Here is an 8,612-nt window from a genome sequence, read left to right as displayed (position 1 = left end):
ACAAGTATTAAAACAGTGCAATAACAACCCTTGTTTTATATTGATTGAAAATGAAAATTAGTGCACAAAAATTACTCTTAAATATGTATACTTTTTTTTTTCAATCAACATTCACAATGAGCATATCAGCATGGGTGGATTCTCCCCATTTCATTTGGTTTTCCACCTATTCCAGCTTTTCCCACTCTGCCCATTGACTGGGATTTATTTAGTGTCTACTATAGACCTAATTTACCAAATCAGAATCTGAAGTGCATAGGATGACATTCCAGGTTAAATTCCAGTTGATGAGAAGTCTCAGAGAGATTTTTAAAACAATTATAGTCTTGACACATGCTGCAACAATCTCTATGGAGGCTAAATAATGATTTTTATTATGGGATGGGGAGAAAATAAAGAAGCACATTTGTTTATTTAAGAATTAGTCAGTGGGGCCCAGGACATGCAGAAGAGCTTTAACACATTCCACAGTTGTTCTTCACAGTGATTTAAAATTTTGGTGTCTTCATAATTGAAATATTTAATATCATGACAGCAACACATTGCTTCCTGTTGACTTCCTCAGAGAGTCAGTTAATGCCGTGTGGTTACTGAGAGAGTTTCACATGTGGGATCAGTGGGGATTACCACAGGAATGTCACTGCCTTCATGGGTCCTTCTGGGCTTGAAGAATGGAATTAAAATTGTCAAGTTAACCTGAGTCAACAGTGCTGACTTTTTATTCTCAACAAATACAGGACAATGTGAGGTGCATTGAATCCCCCCTCACTGTGTGAATGACACTGTGTGAATGACACATAGGGTCAGTCTGATATCTCTCTTCTGAGTCTCCCACAGACTCCCAATGCAAGGCACATAAAAACAGTCATCTATTACTCTCTACAGTCACTGAGAGAGTATGAGCTGGCTGCCTCATAGCTACCTTTTACTTTGGTTTTATTTGATTCTTTCAAAATGTAACTGCATTTTGATAACTTTTAAGGTTACCCAAACACTCCAGTGGCTTCACTTGTTGTCTCACTCACCAAAGAAAAAATAATGAAGCCCTCAATTAAATGTGTTTTCAGCTTCACTTCTACAAATAAGTCAATATTCTGAATCATATCAGGTAATATGAAAGTCCACCTTCTCCACTTGGGGCACAAAGAACAATTTGTCTCATGAGAAAGCATCCCAGCTTTAGGGGCTCTGGTTGAGCATGTCTGCCCCTTAACATAATAATCATATATGTGGACACATATGTGGATCTTGCTAAGGACAGTATGCCTTATCTCAAGGTGGCTGTCACCTTGGATAAGTGACATCAAAGATATAAACATCTTTCCACATAAATGGCCCTCTTCTCCTTCGGCCTGCTTGAACTATCTTATCGCGAACAGGCAAGTCTTAAGAAGTCAGAGAAGTCAGCTCAGTGAAATGGCAAGCAGGAGTTGTAAGGCATTGTATGAGCCTGTGCACATGCATACACATGTACAGAGTATGTGTGTGCATGTGTGCTTAGGCATGAGTATGTGAATGTACATATGTGTGTGTGCATATATCTATGTGACTGTGTGACATAATGTATATGCTTTCATACCTATGTGTTAATTAGTGTATTCATATATATGTGCAATGTATGTGACCATGTTTGAGTGTGCATGTGCATGTCTGTGTGCTTATGTATATGTATGTATGTATGTATGTATGTATGTATGTATATATGTGTGTGTGTGTGTGTGTCTATTGTGTCTTAATCTCTGCATGTGCATGCATGAGTATGTTATGTATATGTATGTGCATGTATGTATGTGTGTTTCTATGTGTGTAGGTTTGTGTGAGTATAGGGTATATGCATGTATGTATGTTCATGTCATCTGTGTGTATGCATGATTGTGTGTATATATGTGTGTATGTATGTGTGTGATCAAAGTTGTATGTTTGTCTTTGTGTACATAGTTGTATGTGTCTGTGTATTCATAGTTGTGTCTAAGCATAATTGTGTGCCTGTATATGCATAGCTGTGTACATAATTATGTGTAATTATGTGTATATGTGTGTGCAAAAGTGAGTGTGTGTGTGTGTGTGTGTGTGTGCTAAAGAAGAGGATCACAGTGCAAAAACTAATAACACTGGATCATAAGTAGACAGGAACAGAGTGAAAGACCTGAAGGTGACAAGTCAGACCAGACCACAGAGGACCCTTTCTATCTGAGAGTTAGAAATGGAGCTGTGAAGCAAATTTAAGGACTTTGATGGGACACGGACACAGATATACTTGTGCGTGAAAGGCTTCTAGTTTCCATCAAATTTAGTAAATAAATTGCAGCTTAGAAGAGAGACACATGGCTTATGAGATTGTTCATGCCATATAGCATGAAATTAGAACTGACTAAAGTGAGCCTGCAGCAGATGGTGAGGTTTCAAAAGAGGGGATAGATGTGAAGCATGGCTGAAGATGCCACTGACTGAGCTTACTAATAGGAAGTTTTGTGGGAGAAAAATGATTCAAAGAAGAGGGCACAAGCAGTATGGAAGAATCGGGGCTCTCCCTTAGTGAGACCATCATTTGAACCAGGATGTGTGCAAGGAGGAAGTGGGGTACTCACTCACGTGGAAATGGAACTCCACAGCTAGACATATTTCCTGGACTTGCTGAAAGTAACTGTTCTACTTCCCGCTAGAAATAAAACCCATTCTTTACATCCCAGCTAAAATGTGGCCTGCCCTTTGAAGCCTGCCTAAAGTCTTCCAAATATCTCTTTAACATGACACCTAGTCCTCAGCTACCATTTTCCCCTATGGCATGCGTCATGGCCAGTGGCACAGGCTTGTCTGGACCATAGGACTCTGTTAGGCACAATTCTTTCATAGTCACACTAGGAATCCCTTGCCTTGCCTAGAAACACCCCACTCCACAATAACTGTTGTCTGAATTGGACTAAGTAACAGTATTCTTCACTAAATTCCTTTCAAATGAAAACAATAGATACTTTTGGTCCCAGCCTTGAGTTGAAGGTAAGGTCATTTCTTGCCAGCAGGCTATGGCTGACTTTAATTAAATGTTTTATGCCATTCATCTGCTCTTGGGTAACTTGTCTTTTAAAACACAGGAAACATTAATCTGCAGATGAAGAATATAAAATCTTTTTACAATATTTTCCTCGGTTACAAGTAAGTTATAGACTAACCACAATATTTCTGTTCCATTCTAGAATCATAGAAGAATGCACACTATCAATAGACACCTACAGCGAGGGTAATAACGCACACATGGTACATTATCACATCCGTATGCTGGTTTCCAGAACTGAGAGAAAATAGAGGGGTGAATGTCATGACTTAAACAATACAAACATGTGCACTAAGCGAGTTCTTTCAAGGAGAGTTCACATGTGGGAAGCATAAGTGAGAGTTTTGTATGTTCTCCTGTGTGGTAAGCTCTTATCCCCCTTCATTCTGTAGACCTGAACTGTAGCATAATACTATTCCCTACGTGGGAAGGGGGGGGGGTTGAGGGGAGGCAACCTGTAGCTCAGGCATCAGCCAGTGCCAGGGCAGATAGGTCAGCTCTCAAGAGATCTAAAGGAAAAGTCCATGCCACCCAGGTTCCTGGATGCCACCCAGGTGCTTCATGGTAGACATCAAGTCTAAGTCATGCTAGGTTGTATCTATGAAGATGTTAGATGACAAAGAGCTGAGCAGAGAAGCAAACCCAATGAGTGCTTGAAGCTGAAAATTGCCCAGTGGTCATCAGAGACAATGATTTGTCATTTTCCCGTGTTCAGGAGGTGGTGAGGTATCCGGCAGAGTTACCTGTTCAAGGTGGTGTCATGGGTTTTCATTTCCTTTACAGTCGTGACCTGGTGTGGTCTTCGGAGGGAGAGGCTCCCTGCTTCATGAGTGAGAAAAGCATGTGATGACAGATTTACACTTCATGATCTGCACTTGATTTTACCTACAGGAGACACTGGCCACCCTGGTAATTAAGAACCCCCCCTTGTCTGTGTTCCAGGAACACAGTACTCAAGGTAATTGATGACTCTCATCCCTGAAAACATTCTTACATTTTTTTCTATGTGCTTCAGAACTTTATTTGAACAGGGTTCAGTTAAGACATTTAACCTCTGCCCACCTGTGCATTTCCCTTCCATATTTAAATATCTTTATAAACTAAATGTTTCTTAAACATTCTGGAATATAAAACTTAGATTGTTTCTACCTTTGTTTTCTCTTCCCTTTCTTCCCTATACATTTTGATACAACTGACACTGTATATGTGCCCTCTATCTAAGCAAACTCCAGGATACCCATTGAATTTATTTCTTTTTGTATCTGAGCTGAAACCGTGACTCAAATTCTAATAATTATAATTTCTCATCTGGATAACTTAAATGAGTCTCCAATTTCTTCTCTGGTTGTTTCTTTGGTTAGTCAGCTTGGACTTATAAACCACACATTTACCCATTTTTTCCCTTAAAGCACCAACATGTAAAATTTTTAAAAGATATATCATAGGTGCTTATTATTCTATTTGAAAAAGTCTTAGCCTCAATGAATTTGAAGAATTCTGTGTATTTCTTCAGTACAGGTGGCACTGATTCATAAACCCTTCATTCATTTTTCTGCTTGCTATCTGCATGATAAGAAAGTGAGTTTGTGTAAGATCTTTTAAAACCCCACACTCTTCCTGTCCTATTTTTCTAGCATGGTGTTTGCTGCCTTGTCCTACCTTAAATGTGCCTTTCCTATATTCATTTTTATAACTTTCTCTCATTCTTCCCATTACCATTAAGTCACCATTTCCCCCACTACAGAAAGCAACATTGCAGAGGATCTGAGGGCATGTGTATCATTATTCCATTCACTCACAGCATTAATATAATCTATCTTGAAGCAACCCTCTTTGTAGACTTACTTTAAATTTGTTTAATGAACTGCATGCTTATTTCTTATAGGGACATCTTTCATTCAATTTGATTTACATCTTCAAACTTTGTACAGGATTTTGAATTATACAGGGGATCAAGAATTTCTGGTAGAATAATGGGGCAAATTTCCATTCAATTATATGCCCAAGGTTGTTAGTTTTACTAAGTCACTGGATGGTGTTTCAAATGAAATAATCATAATACAGATTATTTTAAATTAGAGAAAATTTGTTACTTTCATTTAATTATCTGTACTTGACATACTTTGCTCTCTATTTCTTGCTTAATGTTTAACCTGCATATGTATTCTAAAAAGACATTGAAAACGAGACCAAGAAAAATATTTTGAGAGCATATTGTCCCTCATCAGATGGCCTGTCAATTAACAGGACCCAAGACTTAATTTTTCTTCCCCTTTGCTTTTAGGCAAAAGGCTGAAAATAGCAACAATAACAAATTCTTCACATTTTTCAGATGCCAGGTGCAGAGACCCTGTTTTCACCTTTGTAGATCAAAGGCACATGCATCCTACAGTAGCAGCAAAATATATTGGCACCAGAAAGTCTGTGTTGGTCTATAACAGCATGACTGTGGTACACTCAGTATATCAAGATGCCATGGGAGCCAAGTAATGATCAAAAGTGGTAGCTCCATGGTAGATGACAGCATTTACAGAGCAAGCAGTCAACACAGGGTTCCCATGTTCCCACCTCCAACACTAAGGACGCCTCAGGCCAGAGTTTGGGGGTATGCATTGTATTTTTAAAAAATGATCATGCATTAATGCATTCAAACTTTTTGTTGAACTGCATGAACCTGCCACCATCTGCTCAATTTCAGGGGTGGCAGAAACTCTCTGTGACACTTTGGAATCTCAGAAACCACAAACAGGAAGCCTAGAAATCAAAGATGGACTTTCTAAACTTTTTTCTTTTTCATAAAACTAAGTCTAATGTCATCGAGTTTCTCCAGATTTTTATGAAGAATATTAATGACAGTTACTACATCAGTGAAATCGACTATTTTTCCTTAGTATATCCTATGGTCCAATTTCAATGGTTTGTGAATTTATCTTGTAAATCTTCAAAATTCATTTCCGGCCCTTTTGTTCCCACTTAGGTGTGAATAACTAGTTACAAGCCATCCATCAACTACCTCTGTCATACATTACTAACCCTCATAATCCTACATTGTTTTTAGCTCTCTTGAAAAACTTTGAAAAAATGTAGAGTTACCTTATCTAAGATTTCCATCTGGGAGAACACAATACATTTATATCATATTGTAGAAAAAATCCAGGAATCAGATTCAGAACTTGGAAAAATACTTGCAGTGAATGGTTGTGTGTGTTTGCTTGTCTATCTGTTTCTCTCTGTGTGGAAAAGTATATGTGTCTTTGTGTGTCTGTTCAGGTGTGTGTTTATGTGTGTGTGTTTCTGGCTGTGTCTCCGGGTTTATGTGTCTGTCTGTCTGTGTCTGTCTGTCTGTCTGTCTGTGTCTGTCTGTCTGTCTGTGTCTGTCTGTCTGTTGTCTCTATATCTGTGTTTATGTTGCTTTTCTTTTTTCTCGTCTTCTGCTCTTAGGAGTCACCTCTTTAAAGCATTTCAACATCTTTTAATGTGGCAATCTTATAGAATTTTTCCGTACTTACACATAGAAAACCAAGAGCAAATATTTGAGTGTAATTCAGTTTGACCTTTATCCCTTCTAGAGGCTCACTGAGATAGTAGAATGGAAAAGTTTTTGCTTATCTGTTAAATTTGAGGAGAACATCACACATTATCAGATGGCATGGTCGGTCGGTACAGAATTCAGAATAATAGGCTGTGCTCCTGAGTACCTTCACTCCTTTATGCATTAACTCATTTATGCCTTTTAATAACATGATAAATGAAAGACTTCTCCATTTGACAGAATGCACACAAAAAGGAAGTGGCTGCTTTCATGCAAGAGGTATACAGACTGAGTTTGCCAGGATGTTCTACTTAGCATTCTCTGAGCTTTCTGGGTCTGAAGAGAGTCTCTGTCTTTAAGTTCTGAGTCATCCTAAGCCATCAGTATCATTCTGTTCAGTTCCAAGTGTGCTTTCTTCTTTTGATATTCTCACTAAATCAGTGATGAATGGTCCATTATCCACCCAGGACTGAGGGATGTATATTCTAGTTTATGCTTTACATACTGTCACTTTTTAATGTACATTCTTATCATGGTGGCTTCTGGCAACACACCTTCAAGATGAATGAGTCACAGTCTTAGCTCAAAAAATATGTCCCTTGTTTTGTTACAAAGTTTTAAGGTTTCTTTTTTTTAATTTTTTTTTGTATGTTATTCTGATTCCCTTATTAGTTTCCACCCTCCTGGCTCACTCTTCTTGATGTTGCGTATTTTCCATGTTATTCTTCTCATCTTATTAATCACAGCTATTTTCAGAATTCCCACTTCCTACTCCTGTCCCATATGAAATTGTTTCTGGCTGTTGCTCTGTCTCTTCAGCCTACACTGTTTTGCCTTTCATCATGCTTTGTTTACTGTTTCTCTTCATTTTGCAGAGGTCAGACAACAAATGGACTAAATGAGAGTTGGAACTCATGAGAACAGCTGCACAGTGGTTTCACATTATTTGATTCAACTTCAGACTACTTTCTACCCACTGTGACTATAGAGTTAAGGGCTTCCTGTCCCCTGGTGAGTTTTTGTGGAAAATTTGCCATGCATTTGTTTTGATGTTTCTAACACAGACTAAGAGGCTTTGACACCCATACCTGATACCTCTCACATGGTCTGAAGGCTATGGGACCCACACTTGTAACCTCACATGGATACAGTACTGAAATGTGTGTGTGTGTGTATGTGTGTGTGTGTGTGTGTGTGTGTGTGAAGATGAGTGGTGTCCAGGAGTTTCACAAATATGTCTTGGGTTCTCAGTAGACTTGGGATAGAAGAATCTGTAATTTCTCCTACTCTCTACATTGGTTAGGGTTCTGTAAAATTTCAGTTGCTTAGGCTTTCATAAAATTGTTAACCTTAACAAAAGACCTTTTAAAATAATAAGGAAAATTATATTATTTCAAGATTTTTCTCTCCTGACAAACTAGTTACCTTTATCAGTAAAATGACAAAATCAACTTCAGGAAGTCAGGGTTGATTCTGGGCCACAGTTGGAGAAGGAACACAATCCATCACCATGGAGACATGAATGACAGCCAAACTGAAAGTGATGTTCTTGTTTCCTGGAATTCTGGAACCATCACTCAGTGAACCACTTCCTCCAGTGAAGTTCCACATCCTAAAAGTTCTACAGCCTTCTAAACATTCATATGAGTTAGCGACCAAGATTTCAAATACAAGATCCTATGGGGACAATTCACATTCAAACTGAAGCCCTTTAATGAAAGTAGGAGGCTTGTCTTAGATATCCACAGTGAGGGCCTGGTAGGATGCCTAGAGATGAGGCATGGGGAAGCACAGGGATCCCTAAGAAGGGAGATGCCATAGGCTTAGGATGTGCTAAGCCTCTAGCAATGCATCAAGTAAGTCTTGGCATTCTTACCAAAATTGGCTTCAGCTGTTCAGTTCTGCCTTATCCTTCTACACCTTACCTCTAAGCAGTCATTCTTGATCCTCAACGGCCTGTTTTACCATGATGAGGAAAACATTATTCCTTCCAAGATAAATTACTTAATTAGTCTAAAAGGGTTTTTT

General features: G+C 38.6%; 1 long non-coding RNA gene across 1 annotated transcript; it reads right to left on the bottom strand.

Moving 5' to 3' along the window:
* Positions 1-362: 362 nt before the first annotated feature.
* Positions 363-8,106, bottom strand: LOC110292001 (uncharacterized). Its single transcript, XR_002377631.2, has 3 exons — positions 8,010-8,106; positions 3,796-3,874; positions 363-663 (listed from the first exon to the last, which is right to left on the bottom strand). It is a non-coding gene; the product is annotated as an uncharacterized LOC110292001 (long non-coding RNA).
* Between the last annotated feature and the right edge of the window lie 506 nt (positions 8,107-8,612).

This window comes from Mus caroli, unplaced genomic scaffold (genome assembly GCF_978045245.1).
Source record: "Mus caroli unplaced genomic scaffold, Mus_caroli_1 scaffold_3, whole genome shotgun sequence".
Taxonomy (NCBI): Eukaryota; Metazoa; Chordata; class Mammalia; order Rodentia; family Muridae; genus Mus; species Mus caroli.
The sequence above is the reverse complement of the archived record's forward strand: the minus strand, read 5'-3'. Positions and strand labels throughout refer to the sequence as shown.